Source organism: Gouania willdenowi, chromosome 1 (assembly GCF_900634775.1).
Source record: "Gouania willdenowi chromosome 1, fGouWil2.1, whole genome shotgun sequence".
Lineage (NCBI taxonomy): Eukaryota > Metazoa > Chordata > Actinopteri > Blenniiformes > Gobiesocidae > Gouania > Gouania willdenowi.
In genome coordinates this window covers 18,651,258-18,668,691 of record NC_041044.1, presented here as the reverse complement: position 1 = coordinate 18,668,691, position 17,434 = coordinate 18,651,258, and the positions used below count along the sequence as shown (strand labels likewise).

Sequence of the window (17,434 nt, the reverse complement as noted above, 5' to 3'; positions counted from 1 at the left end):
GTTTACGATAGGTTTGTTAAATTACATTTCAGTCTGAATATTGTGGTTGAAACTGAAAACATTTATTCAAACCTTGGTTGCATTACATTGTAAAATTTAGAGGATTTTTTTATGTAAATGCAACTTATCTTAAAATGAAAAGCTTAGCCTCAAACCTCATGTTATTAGCTAATCTGTGATACTACCGTGTATACTACCGTCAATGATTTTCAATCTGAGAAGAAGCTTTTTCTACCTGACATTCATTTATATACTGTCAGTAGTGATTAGTGGGAAACATATGAAACCATATTCATCCAACACATGATCCTACAGACGAGAGAGTATTTACTGCCACTGAGCTGTTCATACAGACACTAGAAAATCTATTACAAGGTTGTAATGCCTTCTGGTGATGAAGCTTGGCATTGCAACAAAAAGAATATAGTTTGCTCATGTAATGTACGTACTTACTAAAGTTTCCAAGCCGTTTTCAAACTTTATTCAGCATTTGGACAAACAGAAATATAGTTTGTTTAGGCATTAATGTGCCAATGTTATCTAAGATCCCAAGGCTACACTTGAACACAAGCAAATCAAGTTTTGTTGTTTTATTGATGACAATTTTGACACTGGGCACACCTTTTAAAGTTAATATATACAATCCACAACATTTATTTAATATACTGTATTCTGTTATGTGACTACACTGTACATTTGGCTCTCTCCTGCACAGGAGTCCTACTTTGGGCCATAGTTAAGTTAACTTACGTCAGGTTTAGGGATGTAACGATTAATCGTAAGGCAGTTAAAAATCGATTCATAGGTATAACGATTCACATCGATGCTGTGAAAATTGAATCGCAGTACTTTTTTTAACCAGCAAGTGTTGGCGGCGAGCGAAATCTGCTAATACTTTCTTTCTGGCCGCCTTCTACTCTTAAACATATTCAGAAATGATTCATTACCCCTTTAGCACCGAAATAATATCTGTAATATTACGTGAATATCTGTAAAAGTCACGTTATTCTATTAGCTCTGTCTGCTAGCATAGCATCTCTTCTTCACTGCAAAATATCTGCATGCCAACCGACCACTGGGTTACCAGCGCCCTCTGCTGGTCCAAACAAATATCTGACCTAAATACAGTAAAATGACTGTTTTTTTTTTTTGTTTGTTTGTTTTTTTACTCCAATTGTTAAGGCACAAAATACATTTTCAGTTGCACCTTTAAAAAGAAAAATAACTATTATGCAGTTTTGTATTGTTTACTAAAGAACCAGAATTTAAATAATAAGCTTCTTCTTCATTTGTATTATTCCTTTATTTATTTCATTCAAGATTTATTTTTAGTTAAATTGCATTGTTTTGAATAGTTTATCAAGGGATTCTTTTGACAATGAAAAATAGTATAGTATTTTCCCCAAAAAAAATAAAGGAATATTTTTCAGTCATTTATATACAGTCCCATTTTGTAAAATAAATCGTGAGAGAATTGTATCGTGAACCCAGTATCGTTAATCGAATCGTATCGGGAGTTGAGTGAATCGTTACATCCCTAGTCAGGTTCATTTTAGTTTAGTCAGTTCAGTTACAACTAGAGCCCGACCGATTAATCGGGTTGATTTTAGCTTTCACCGATTAATCAATTGTTTTGATCTCTACCGTCAACACACCAAGTTTCACGCAATGCATTGTGGGACATGGAGTCCCATAGACGGATGCATAGAAGTGTTTACTTCATTCTTACCGTGGTAGCTTTTGTTTGCCCCAGAAAAATGGCAAAAGTGACTTCCCAACACATTTCTGGTGTTTTCACGCATCGCGGCAAAACAATGATGTTAATTTGAGGATGTAAACGGAAAGATTCAAATCTGGCTGAAACTGTGATATCACAGGGAATATCGGAAACAAACAAAAATAACTAGGGATGTCCCGATACAACTTTTTCACTTCCGATACGATACCGATATTGCAGCCTTGCTTATTGGCTGATACCGATGTCTATCAGATCCAATAACAGCACGCATCATGCATACTTTTATTACTTATTTTGTAGTGTGGAATGTTAGAATTATTAATGTTAGATTATTTAAAAAACAGATCAATTTATTATAAACCAATGGATTACATATAATTAACCTTTAGGAATAAGAATATTTTATGATTGAATAAATAAATAAAAAAATAAAATAAAAGATATTAAAAAAATAAATCCAAAAAAACAATATACATTTATTATATTGGAGATTTTAGATGCAGTCCAATAAAATCGAATATTCGTTTTCTGGCTGATATCAATATTGAACCGGGACACCCCTAAAAATAAACTAATCACTGTCCTTATTGTCTGGGGGAAAAAAAACAAAACAAAAATCACAGTAAGCATTAAGTAATAAAAAGAAAAAAAACACTTCTATACATCTGTTCACAGAACTCAACATCCCATAATGCAATGTGTGCAATAAGAGAGTGTTTACGGTGAACAACACTTTCAAGTGGCAATTTCAACCTTTTACATTTTTTTTTGTCTTTATATTTGTATCCAGCATCTTTAAATTAAATAAAAATCCTATATCTGTGGTAAAGACCTTCTTCAGGTCAGAGTTTGGTGCAGAATTCCATCAGTAATTATTGTAACTCACATGAAAAGTGAATTTCTGTGGATGTTTCAGGGGAAGTGATCAGATGTGTAAATGGACCTGCCTTTCTCCAGCTTTGAGCTGACTTTCATCCTCATTGCCTTCTTTGTCTTAACCCTGTTTATCCTGGCCTCAGTCTGCATCCAGCCACAGCCGGACCACCCAGGTATGTGACTGTCCTCTGTCTTTACACATACACAGTCAGACTTGACATGCTTTTTAATGCTTCCTAATGTGTTCTCTCTTTCAGTAAAAGATAGCTTTGAAGTCAGGAAGTCACAACGACCTAACAAAAAGCAGAGAGTGATTACCAAACAAGCTGGACAGAAGCCATGAAGTTAAAAAAAAAGAACCTGAGACTTGTAAATAAACTAGAAACAATTTCAACTCAGCTTTTTTGTGTTATTTACTGCGTTACGTTGTAATAATGTCAACAAAAGGGTGTGTTTCAAATCAAATTAAAAACTAGATTTTGTCCTGATTACTGTTCTAATTCCCTCAGTAAACAGAGGCACAATTTAGTTTTTTGTAAACAAACAATATATATACATAAAAATATATATAAAAATCATATCTCAATCATTTCTTTCTCAATAACGTCTGGATCAAAGTCACTGGTGCAAAATACCAGTAAGACACTTTCATTCACCGCCAGATGCACAATTATAGCATGTTAATGCTCCTGAAAAAATTAAATAAAGTTTGTTTACTGCATAATGAAATATGACCAGCTGTGCAAAATGTCAACATACAAAAAGCAAAAACATAAATCTTGGTTGTTCTTAAAATATAAGTAGGGGCTCTGATTTCCACTTATAAACAATTTAGATTCAGGATATACCATTTCCATGTTACGTCCACATCACTTTACTTTTTCACTTTTCCATTTCCTAATTTTTACCTGTTTAGATGACTTTACTCAAACTGGCTGTGTCGTGAAGCCTAGTGGTGGCCTTCCAGTGCTGGTGAGTGTGAACCCTCCTGGCTAATGAACTTCTGAAAATAGGGTTAATAGAGTCAACTACTGTTATTTATATTATATTTTATATGCTCCAGATGACTTATGGAAACAGGGTAAAGCTGAAATCACGCGAATTTACTAACCTTGCCTACAAGATGGATTCATCTTGTGCTGTTTTCGCTTTTGCCTTTTGAAACCAAACCAAAATGGTTAGAACCATGAGGCAGTGTTGTGGTTTAGGGCGGGATATCTGCGTGTGACGAAGGCAGAAGTGCCAAAGCAAAACTGGCGCATGAGCAGTTGCGGGGAGAAGAACGGTTAATGTGGTTGACGTGCCCTTAACTTGCATACTCGTGTTGTTGTAGCAGCGTCTCTGCGGCGAATGCCAGTGACGACATCATCATTTGTCACTGTGTGATTGGTTAAAACAAATCATGGTGGACAGGCGCTTCGCCCAAATCAGTTTCAAGCATTCTGTTCATGTCCCTCCCTGCTTCTGAAAAGGATTCGTCTGACATAGACCCAGATCAATGTGGAGAACTCGAGTTAGAGGGAGGGGCTACACATCAATCTGGTTCTTTCCAGATTACGAGTTTACATCACATCACGAAAGCTAAACATTTGATTAGCCACAATGCTAGACCCTCAGACTCATGTTTAACGGTAATAATACCATGGAAATTCTGATATGGTTCCACATATGCTCTGTAACATGTGCAATGACAAAAAAAATATTGATTAATGATTGCCAACCGGCAAATCACCCTCAGCTTTGCACAAAATCCTGCAGTGATTGGAGATGTAATGTTTCTACTGTGACGTGTAACTCGGTAAAATGATCACCATCCGTACTAATACACCATCAGCTAATCCTCTCGTTGTAACAGTGCCTTTTCACATTTGAATGTAGTCAAAACATTTTGAACCGCTTGTTCATCACACCGCTTGTTTTTTCCAATCATTTTGTGCAATCATGGAAAATCAGAAGCCCTAAAGAATCCAATAGGGTCTGTGACCTTGCCACTGCTTTAGGCATTTTATACCACTTTTTGCTTCTCTTCTCATAAGGGACAGCACGTGTGTGTGACTTCTCTCACGTGGCTTTTTTAGAGGCAGGCATATATGATTTACGTTGCAGCCTGAAGTTTAACAGTCTTCGTATCATACCTAATGCTGCTGTTGTAGAAGCCGGTGGAAGAGATTAGTCGTACTTGAACTTTTTGTAAGAACTTGTTTTCGGCGCTCTATGTCGATTGTGTTTTACTGCTGCACATCGGACACTGATAGACACACACTTGCTGTCTGTATCAAAAGCCATGATGTCTCTACACAGACAACAAAGAGGTGGTTTAGAGAGGAGTTTGTGTGAGCGGCAGATCATTAGGGACGAAATAGGAAATGTATTGATTCCTAAAACTATTATTTTAATGCAAAATAAGCTTTAGACATTGATATAAACTATATCGTAATATTCAGTAATGCATAACATCCTCAAATTTTGATATATTGTCCAGTCCTATATTAACAGGTTAGGTTAGATTTTTAAATTCTTGTTGCTTCAGGTGAAATGGCAACTCAGGAGATGTGTTTAATATTTTTTGGTACCTAATAAATATTTAATCTTTACACCAAAGTATGGAAACTTTGGTGTCCTACTTCTTCCAACACTTACATATAAATAGTCACTCTGACTCAAAATACTTTGTTTTGCCTACCATCCAAATATTTCATAGAACGTTGATGAAACACTGCTCCCTAATTGTAAATAAATATTGCTTTAACTCTGTCAGACTTCAGTTGCCTCAGCATATTTCTTCTTATCGACTGTTTAAGCTGTCGGAAACCATGAAGGTTCACACGCTGCCTTCTGGGAAAAAAACCTAAAACTTCACCCACAGCCATTTATGTCTGGAGAAGCCGCTGTGTCTGAGTTGGGATTTACCAAAGCCAAGTAACTTTTTGCCCTTGCAGACCTTTTGGGCTTACATCCCGGGGGGTCGAGGGCTGCTCCCTGTTGAGTTTGCCCCTCGACCCCCCGAGCCATTTCTCATACAACAATCAGCCATCGAGCTTTTCGAACCCAGGGAAGGCAAAGGATGAAGATTAGGTAAATCAGTTATTGTTTTTTAGACTGCAAGGAAAAAAGAAACAAACTCATCGTTGGTGTATTTGGTTACTTAACTACGTACATGTCTATTGGAGTGTGGTTGATAGGAAGGGGTTCAGCAGTCGCTGAGACGTGTGCTGGCGGCGGCACTCATTAACACTGATGACCTTGTGGCATTACAACAGACCCCCTATCACTCTAACGATGAACAACTGACTTACAAATCACATCACAATCAGCACGCATATGGCTACACCCTAAACACTGCACACACACACACACACACACACACACACGTTTGTGTCTGCATTCACACGTTAAGTACCAAGTCAAAAATAAATCTCTTTTGTTTTTGCATGTGTAATTCAACTTTGTGAGTAAATAAATGAATAATAAATGGTATTATTGTTGCCGTCTCTGGCTGGCACAAGCGCTTCATTTATCAGTGAATCAATCAAGCTTGAGGATCACTGAAGCCTTTAACAGAGAAATGTAATCCTTAAGTTCAGAAAAAGAAAAATGAAAGTTCTTGGTTGCATCAGCACGAGAGAGATAATACATTTTTAACACATTTAGAGTCAAATTATGAATTACAAAACAATGGAGTTTTTCAAAGTGAGATGAGAAAAATCCTAGCACACATTTCTGTAAAAACATATGCTGTTTGAGAAAACACCAAAGTAAACCAATAATTAGCATTTACTTTTGTTAGAGTAATGGTACAGACTGGCTTTATTACCTAGCAGACACGTCTGCCTGTTGGGACTCCATTGGCTGCCATAAGGTCAGCTGCAGGGTCAGCGGCCGCGGACAGCAGGCGCTCCCTGAGGTTTAAAACCCTAAGTTCATCACAGCAGAGAAAGCACGTCTATAAAGACGGCCATGATTCATCATTGAATTACTACCTTTCTTGACACGATATTGAACATGTAAAAAAAAACAACCATACAAATCATATGAGATTACCTTATTAGACTGATAATGTTATGGAACTAGGTATGAGTGACAGCACTGTTAATATAACAATAATATCTGATTGTTTGTAACCTGTGGGTACACAAAGGGGAAATCTACACGATCTCTCTTAAGCACACATACGAACAACATGCAGTAGCTATAAATACAGGGAAAAGTCCCAAACGCACTGAACAACCTAAGGCTGGGCAATTTTGCCTAAAAAAAATTATTAGATTTCTTAAAGAACAATTCGCGTTTCAATTTGATTTTCAATTTGATTTTTTTTCAATGCACTTAAAATGACTGCTGACATCAGATATATTGTCAAAAGTTCAACTTTATTGCTGTGATTGTCCTCAAGAGTTAAAATGCATAAAAATCCCAAATTAAAAAGTAAATGATTCTCTGTCATTCAACAATTTCAAGCTTTAACCCAGGTTGAAGCAAAAGTGCAACAGCAACTTCACAGTAGCTTCAATTTTCTGAATAAAAAAAAAAAAAATCAGATAACTACATATTTTATAACATATAACATTACAATTAAAAAAATTATAAACTCTTCCCTTAGCATCTCAGCATAGTGCAAATGAAAAACTAAACATGCCTGTGGCACACAGCTACTCAAAGGGTAAACACATGTAAACAAAGAGGGGGCTGGCTCACATCGCGCTACGGTAACACACAAGGACGGAACGCAAAAAAGTCCGAAAAAACTGTGGTGGGGATTTTTTTTTAAATAAAAAACAAATAAATAAATAAAAAATAAAAAAATTCCCAGCCCTAAAACAACCTAAGAGTAAATCAGTTGACTGGGAATCAAACTCACAACATCGGGTATTGTTAACAAAATTTTACCTCAGCTCCACATTTGCTATCTGGTTAATTAATTGATTTCAAATTGTAAAAAAAAAAAAAAAAAAGACATTTCTGTGAGGCATAAAATATATATAAAAAAGAAAATATCAAATTCATAATGATTAACTTGTACCTTTTTTGTTTTTAAAATATTTATCTTCATTAGGAGGATTTTTACATTCAGTTATTTGAATATTTAACTTATTTACACTAAATGATTTAGTCCTTAGTCTAAAAAATAGTTTTACTGTCATTTATTATGAACACAATTGTCAGTGGCAAAAATTATGCAGTCATGCTAGAGCTGGGTGATATGGACCAAAACTCATCTCTCAATATTTTTTCTCAAAATAGCGATATACAATATAAATCTCCATAACTGTACTTCAAATTAAGTCTGACCAGACTCCTCTAAGGGATAGCACATGAGTGAGTTCTGTAGTGTGGCTTGTTTAGGGGTAGGTCTGGGTTAGAACACACTCAATAATCCATAAAACTGTGCTTGTTATGCTGTTCTGAGATGTGAGAAAGCAGTGACTCTTAAAACAAGTATTTTAAAACAAAATGAGCTAAAAAAAACAAACAAAAAAAAAAAAAAAAAAAAACACACATCGTTATAGTATATTCTTTAGTGAATTATTATCAGGTTTGCCAATGAAGAAGTCCCTAAACTGCTGATCCTGTATTTCCCGTACTTCTTAATAAACAAACAACTATCAATTACAATAACAGAGGGTTTTCTTTTTAATGTGTTTCAATGATTCACACGTTCATTCATTTTAAAGTGGTAGTTCTCACATTTCTCACTTCATGCTCGTGATTGAAAGGCTCATTAGCAAACCTTTTCAAGGTTTCAAATACCGTACTCCATCTTTTTTCAGCTTTAGAACCCACTTTATTGCAGTTTGGACATTCATGTGTATGTGTGCTGACAACTTTGAACTTTGTGTCAGAGAAATTACAAAATGTGTGGCGTAACTTTTGATGGCACTTTATTATTTACTTTTTGGTTGTTTTGTTTCTATTTGCAGTTAAAATAAGACCAAGTGAAGATGGTAGGAGAACATTTCCCTCCTGTGCCTTTATTTGTTGAAATGATTGGTTTTCTTTAAATGGTAAACTATTTTTTCCATTTTGTGTTGTGTCAAACGTGTCAAGCCATGAAACTCAAGTCCTTTTCACTTTGTCTTTCCAATAACCCCAAAAACATTTAAAGAGTGAAAGTAAAAGGGCGTAAAACAAACATACGTCACAAGAACAGCGACTTTTAACGAAAAAGAACCGACCCTAATGTTAAGTTCTCACTGCTACACAAACAAAACAATAAAAGCAGCAGAAATCCTTTATTAAAAGATGAACTAACAGTGGCAGCTGGTACAGTGCTGCTCCGCTGTTGATCACACGACTCCGTACCAAGGTGATGCCCAACACCTGCAGGAAAGTGATAACCAGAGCAGCCACGATCAGCCACAGAATGTTCTTCACCAAAGCTTCCACAGCAGCCCTGTGTGTGCACTGGCGGCGTCAGTCACGGTTCCTGGTGATGATCACGCAGCAGGAGTCAGGCACAGTCTTTCCATCAGGGGTGAAGTGACTCCAGTCAGAGGAGCAGTTCAAACCACAGCACTTCAGGTTCTTCTGCAGCTCATCCACAGCTTAAGTATAATGATGGTGGTCGTCAACAGAGGGAAGGAGTGAGTGCTTATACCTAAAAGTGATATTTGGGATCAACGTATCTAAGGTTAAGCCAAATACGAGTTTGTCCCACAGCCCAAGGGATGCCAGTGCATCCATGACCGTTGTGTGTGCAAGAGCCACTTCTGCTAAACCAGGTGCCACCCTGGGCCTGAAAGTGCACAAACAGTGCACCGACCACCCAAGCACAGCACCTTACCAGCCACAGACCGACAAGCAGGAACACCCAATCACCCCCAACCGGGCGCCGATCACCTACTCCCCAACACAAGACGCCCCCCCACCAACACCAGCACAGCCCGGAGGACAGCAGGCCCCACAATCATCTGATCAGCTGTTTTTAACGCATCACATGAGGAACCAGGGTGACAGCATTGACAGCTCTGAGGAAGGCTGCAGTGACACAACGAACACAATCGATTGATCACACTTTTTTCCATGTAATGAAGTAGTGTCAGCGTCGGTGTGGGCCAGACTAATTGGGGTTGACTGGGGTAGGAGATCGCTGAAGGCCCAGGTGTGAAATGCACAGCCCACCACTGCTAGGAGTTACTGCTATTAGTTAATCTACGATAAATGCATTTAGTAGAATTAATCTGGCCATAAATCATTTTGGGTAATAAACAATCTTTATTTCAGAGTTTCCTTGTTCTTGGTGCCACAAATTAAGAATTCTTTGTCACATACAGTAAATATGAAATTTGTCAGCTGCTTTTTATACATCCCCGATGCACAGTGGGCAGCTGCTGCCCAGGGGCCGTTTTGGATTAAAGACCATAGTCCAACACTGGTTGTGGCTCACCAATTCCCCAGTTCTCCTGGTAGTCCTTCCCACTCTCATCCTTGCCATTTCAAACACAATCTAAACACTGTCTAAACTGGCAAAAAAAAAAAAAAAGCTACACAAATCATCACTGACTCCTAAATCAGAGCCACCAGTGCCCGTTTAACTTTAACTTGTCTGTGAAGCTTCGTCCTTTTCTCATGTAGTGCTGCATCACTCCGTGAAAACATGAGTCAGCTGTAATCATTTTCACCTGCTCAGAGTGTTTAAACAACTCATCAAAGCTACAGAAGATCTGAGGATGAAGTTGTCCTGTTGTTGTGGACTAGACCATTGATGGTAGGATTGTAGAGTCTGAAACATCTTAGATTAATGATAACTTCTGATACTATAAAATATTCTGGCCCCTAGTGATGAAAAACACTTCTTACACGTGATGTCTTGCACATTTATGTTTGTTTAATCATTATGGTCTGGAATGATGTCATCAGGATCATTTAAATTAGGTTAATTTAAACTAAGTTGATCAAAACTTAATCAATAGACCTGATCAGATTCAGTAAACCATTGATCCCTGAGGGGGAACTGAGTGACAATGCTGCCCTCATATATCTTTATATGACATGAATAATTAAAAATGAGCAGTCAGAATAATCCATGTCACTACAAATTATATTAACCTTTTAATTGTATCTTACTCATTATTTTAAAATACATTTACATACATTTGTTTAAATATAGTTTTATTGGTATTTATTTTGTTTCCTCAGGACAACGTATATCTTCCTTTTAATCGTATGTTACTTTATTTTTTACATACATTTGTTTAATTATAGATTTTTTTATTTATTAGTATTTTGTTTCCTCGCGGGAAAAAATGGATTAATATTTCTAAAAAAAAAAAAAACAGGATTTTATGTGGAAAACAGAATTTGGAAAAAATAAAATAAAACGCATATGCATTTAAATGTATAAAAAAAAAAAAAAATTTTAATCGTAAATCGAATCAAAATCGCAATATCTGTCAGAAAAATCACAATTAGGTTTTTTAGGTGCAACCCTAATGTATGGCCTCCAATTTTCGGACTGAAAACAGACACAAAAAAAAACAACAGAATTCACCTTCTGAAGTGAAAGTAATCAATCTGACGAGGAAAAAGCAATAAGACTCAATTTTTCTCTCTCCATTTAAAATCAGGCCTCAACATGACAAATTCCTCACATGCATGTTTTGGGATAATATCACACATTTACACACTATTTTTAACTGAAAAACAGGTGACTGGATGTGTAGAAAGTGTGACAAATGGACCAATATGTCCAATTCTGTTCAAAACCTTGCAACATGTGTAACGGTACATCTATGAATGCAGAGCTTTATCTGAAGTGTGTTTTTAATTTGTTGTGATGAACAAGAGATTCAGATTATTATGACTGCATTCAAATCCAAAAAGAAACTGGTACAAAGACCGGTTCAGCTGATGGTGTATTAGCCGAACTGGTGCTCATTTTTATCTGTTGGCCTGCAGGCCAACATGAGGAAAGTTGTTACTCATGGTCTTGAAACATGGCAGGAGAAATGGAGAAAAAAAAAAAAGGTAAACAAGTGTCAAGTCAAATTCTCTGATATGGGAAGACTTTGGGTTTGATGATGAAGACCTAGAGCAAAGACATCACGTGCAAAAAGTGTTGTTTTGTGCAAAAGTGAACATACTTGATTTTAGTGTTTGAAGGATTGTATTTATGTTTGAAGAATATATTTTATGTTTTTTTGGTTGACAAGTAATCGTGATTTCCATCGTGAAGTAGCACAAAATTTCATCCTGTGTCTGGCTAAATTCATTTCAAAGGTGGCCCCAGCAGCAACAAAAAATGTGACCTGCTTATAAAACCATTGGACAACACTCTTAATTAATTTCTGATCCATCAGCAACTATAAACATCACCCTTGTTACCTGCATTGAGAGGAATTGACTGCACTTACGGTTTTCAGGATGTCGGCTCTTTAGAAGATTCCTTGTTGGGTTTGGCTGTAAATTTTGAATTTCCTAATGATTTATTTTCAGTAAACAATTCAAGTGACGTGCGTTGTGCTATGGAAAAACTAAATCTCATAATCTGGACTGAGACTTCAAATGTTTGAGCCTGTTTTGTCCGCGGACTGTAGCGCTGCCAAAGCCAGGCAGGCGTTTTAATGTGAGGCTGCCCTCGGTGTGTGTGTCTGTGTTAGGGGAGTATTTGAGCAGACAGGGTAATCCTTGTAAAGACGTATAATCCCCAGGAAGAGCAAATATTACAACACGTTCCAATCAGTCAAACATAAAACCTGGTGGGAGAATCTGGTAGGGTTCCCTTGTTTCTATGTGTAGGAGCCAATATAAGGGGAGCCACAGAAACAGGTTGAGTCGCACTAAGTGGGTTGCAGCTACCAGGTGGCTCCGAATGACAATTGAGACCAAATTTACATATTTAAATTGGCAAAATAAAAGTTTTTTTTTTTTTTTTTTTTTTAAAGACAATGGGGTTCATTTGTGAATGCTGCTCCCTAGAGAACAAACTGCAAACCTCTGCCATGTTTGCAGCAGGATGAATGTGTGTGTGATCTGTGCACAGACTAAGTCCATGAGGAATTTGAATAAGCATTTCTGCAAATACCGTAAAACAATAAATGCACACTTTCAAAGACGAAGGCATTTGTGTATATGTACACAGAAGTAAAAACAAGGTCACTATGTTCACTTTTGTCTATTTTTGAGAACTGAAGAAAGTTGAGGGTCCAGATGCTGGTTCAAAGTCTTTGTGACTATTTTGAGTCCTACAGTCTATTAGTGTCCTGCTGCTTCTCTAATCCTCATTCACATGTAATGGCTGGCATTTCATCTTAATGTGTCAATTCATTAGGCGGGTGCTGAATGGAGAGTCGGGGACCGCAGAGACGACTGTAAGCAGACACACTAATGAGTCTGCCTACACCATCGGAGTTAATGCCAACAAAAAAAGTGGGTTACCTGCTGCAAGAAAACCCAATTCAGTCAACCATCAACCTGAAGGAGATCACAACAATGCCCAAAAACAAAGTGTTTATAAATCCTCCATCTTCACAAACTCATTTTAGTTCAGGGACCAGACACAAAGCAATTCGATAACATATGGGTCACAGATTATAGGCTGGAAAAAGTGCAATTTATTCATTATTGTGCCCTAGCTTGAACTTTCACATGTGAAAGATGTGTAATGTAAGTGTGTAAAGCAAGTGACAGATATCAGTCCCTGATCTTCACTTAAATTTACTTGATTTTGTGACCCATTTCTATTTAGGCCCTGTTTACATGAGAAGGTTTTCTAGTGAAAACAAGTTTTATTGCGTTTTGGTGGTGCATTTACATGGCAACGGCGTTTTGGTGCTTGAAAACAGAATTTTTTAGAAAAGGGTTAGAGAGTGAAAGTTTCTGAAAACGCTTCCCTCTCAGTGTCCGTGTAAACGGGGAAATGATACTTTCTGTAGCACAAGCATGAGTACTTTATATAGCTTAAATCATAACAATCATTTCATAACATAATTTATTCATGTACCGGAAGACAGCATCCGTTCACATCCTCAGCAAACATTTATACGTCATCCTCATTGAAACACATCCCCTTCACTGCGCAGCGAGTCCAACCAGAGTCCGTATCAAAAAGATAGAAATTAAGCACAACTCCGGGTTGGGTCAAAAAGCCCTCAGTAGGAGTGCAGCTCTGTGATCCAAGTGATGGTGAAGAAAATCAACATTTTGTTGGAGAAATTCAGTTTATATCCAAAGAGTGATGCACACGAACACTTTTACTGGTATTTGCTTATTTTAGTTCATTGCAAACTCCTACCACCATTTATTGTATACTGCGTCGTTTTTTTATGTTTCCAGCGGTGTCATGTAAAAAGAGATTGTTTTGAAATGTTGCCGTGTGAATGCGGAACTTTTTGGAAACAAAAACGGAAGAAAACGTCATGTAAACAGGGGCGAAATTGCAGGATTTTGGACAAATTTAGAGTTCTTTAAATAATTTGAGATGAGAAATGACTGCCATCATGTAATATAAGTACGGGTCAACAAGGAGCCACTGCAAATATGATAATAGGGCGATAAAACAATGTTCAAGTTCACAAGGATCTTACTCAGGGCAAAAAGCAGATTATCGCCCTAAACTTTGCCGAGTCATGGCAAGGTGAACACAGAGACATTGAATCACAGAGACAATGGCCACGTTTACATGGGAGATTTAATTCCTTTTTAAAGCGGAATAAAATGTAATTCCTCTTTAACCTGACCTTGTAAAAACATCATTCCTAATGCTGATTTAATTCCGAATTAGGTGGCTGGTTTATTCAGTTTTTAATTCTGAATTAGATAATTCCTTTTTCTTGTAAACACTTTACTTGGTTAAAGCCACTTTAACTTAATTCGTATCGTTTTGCGCATGCGCGACTTGCGGCGATGACGCGCTGGTGATGACATAATCCAAGATGGTGACCGCCCGGACTCCAGCCTAGACTATTTGATAAGAGCCTTAAAAGACATGGATATAATGAAAAGAGTGGATGGACGGAGGCATAAATAGGCAGACTTTCAAACGGACTTATTAAACACACACAGACCTCGGGAAACGCAATAAACTGAACAGGCTTCACTGGACGGCTGGCACCAGGATGGAGTACATGCGTCCCCGTACTTCATTCACAGTCTATCATTTTACCTGTTGTTAGAGCTACCGTCTTTACCAGGGAGCAACTATTTATTCCCGGTGACTCCTCTTTTCCAGAGGTTTGCTGTGCTTTTTACTGGTGATTAGTTCCTATCTCTCTTCCGCTACACGGTCCAAACTGAAACCGTGTGTTAATGCCGAGCTGCTGCGTCAAAACTACAGTCAAAATAAAGGTGAAAACAGTTCTCATGTGTGGTCTTCTGTGTTATAGCCAACAATATAAGGTTTGTTGTGTGTTTTCCTGATAGACGTGATACGTCACGATCTCCCCCTGTCCAATCAGAGCCTTCCCAACACCCAGACCTAAAGCCGAATAAACCTGTTTTCTATGTAAACCTCGTTCGGGAATTACCATTTCCATGTAAACACAAAGCAGAACACTTTAATTCCGAATGATTTAATTCGGAATAAATAATTCCGAATTCAAAAACATCATGTAACCGTGGCCAAATACATACCGGTTATTTTATAGAAACTGCAATAAATCTTAAACACAAAAATAGTTTAGAGAGCACGCGGAACCCAAAGAGCCAAGGTATGAATCCACAGCTTTCTCAGCAGCTTCACGAACCGTTGCTCAACACTAAACAGCAAAATGTATATCACAGAGGAATCGGTTCATGCTCAGCTCAAGAATTAATAATGATTTATTTGGGGGGTTTTTTTTGGAGCACCGAATTTTAACAGTACTTTAAAAAAAACAATGATTGACTAAATCAATAAAAACCGACTTGTTGCACATTAAAAAATGAATGGCAAACTCAGGCCGTGTGTTGATGTTAATATCAGACATTTCAATATTCAGACATAATGACCTCTGCCAAGGAGTTTATTTTTTACTTGTCTTTTAGCAAGATTAGGTGAAAAGTACTTAAAGATTTTTGACAAAATGTTAACCAAAGATAGACATTACACCATGGAAGATTATACTAAATGTTGGAGGGAAATCTGGATCAATATACTGATTCTGGATCAGTTTTTAAAAAAATTTAAAAATCCCCACCTTTCATCATTGGAGAAATGCACAAAAATTAATCTCTGTCAATGATTGGTGGATCTGTGTGAAATTTGACTCAGTTATATTGGGTTGGTTCCTCCATTACAAGACAGAGTTTCTTTTGGATTGGATTGAGTTTGCACATCACATCACGTTTTTTCAACCAAAAAAATAGGGGCGTCCGTACATTTGGACCTACTTTATCATTATTAATAGAGATAAAATAATTATTGAAAAGCCTTTAAAGCAGGGGTCACCAACCTTTCTGAAACTGCAAGCTACTTCAAACGTATTGATGATCCGGAAGGGATGGTAGGGAGGTCCCGATACAACTTTTTCACTTCCGATTTGATACCAATATTGCATCCTTAAGTGTTGGTCGATATCGATCTGATCCAAATCATACATACTTGTATTACTTATTTTGTAGTGTGGAATATTAGAAAAGGCTTGATCAAGCGATGTCACTCAAACAGAACAATAGTCAGCAACAGTAGGTTTGAGAAAAACTGCCATTTATTATTAACCAGTTGGTTACATACATTTTAACCTTCAACATAATATCTACAGTATTCTACAATTGAATAAATATATTATAATATATATATCGGAGATTTTAGATGCCGTTCAATAAAATCCGATATTCGTTTTCTGATATATCGGACCGATATCAATATTGGATCGGGACACCCCTAGCTGCTGGTGTGACAGATACCCTTTCGATACTAAATTTTCACAGTTTCACTTTAATTAAAGGGTAAGATAATAAGGAAAACTACCAGTAACTTCAAATGGTCGAAAATGTTTCAACATGCAACACTGTTTTTTCTTAATTCAAGAAATTGTTTCATTTTCGTTACATTTAATGGGAAATCATTGTTCCTATATTCCTACTAATTGTAAAACATGAAACATTTGAACGATTAGGGCTGGGCAAAAAAAATCGATTTAATCAATGGTAGATCAAAATTGAGTTTAAAAACTTTTTCTTTTTCCCACCAACTCTAAATTAAATCAAATTTAATTAAACTGGGCTTTAAGCCTTTATTTGTCATGTATATATGTTGTTACACATATATATTGAAATTTGTCCTCTGCAATTTAACCCATCCCTGAGGAGCAACATCTCATCAGAGTTACAGAAGATAGGATCATTTAAATTAGGTTAATTTAAACTAAGTTGATCAAAACTTAATCATTAAACATTAATGCTGCTCTCATACATCTTTACATGGCATATAAATAATTAAAAAGGAGCAGTCAGAATAATCCATGTCACCACAACTAATATCTACCTTTTAATTGTATCTTACTTTATTTTTTACATAATTTTTTGTTTAATTATTAATGTTTTTGTTAGTATTTATGTTTTCTCACAGGAGTTAAAAACTAATATTTTCTTTTTAAAAAAATGATAAATATTTCTAAAACTAAAAAAAAGGAATCCAAAAATTAAAGTGGAAAAAAACAGAATTGGGGAAAAAAATAAATGAAATTTGGAAAAAAATAAAACGGATTTTGTAAAAATATAAAACTGAATTTATAGGGCCCTAAGTATGTACTGTAACTCTACTACATCTGTCGCCTGTATTCATCTCATGTTTGAAGTCTGGCAAGTAAATGACATTTTACACAGAGTTCCTTGGTTACTAGTGCTGCTGTTAGAACAGGCCTCTAGTGGTCCATGCGGGCACCATGATCAGGATCACTGATC

At 36.7% G+C, this 17,434-nt stretch overlaps 1 protein-coding gene across 1 annotated transcript in view; it reads right to left on the bottom strand.

The window, feature by feature from the left end:
* Nucleotides 1–17,434, bottom strand: part of marchf1 (membrane-associated ring finger (C3HC4) 1) — a 49,275-nt gene that overhangs the window by 30,981 nt on the left and 860 nt on the right. The window lies entirely within an intron of this gene.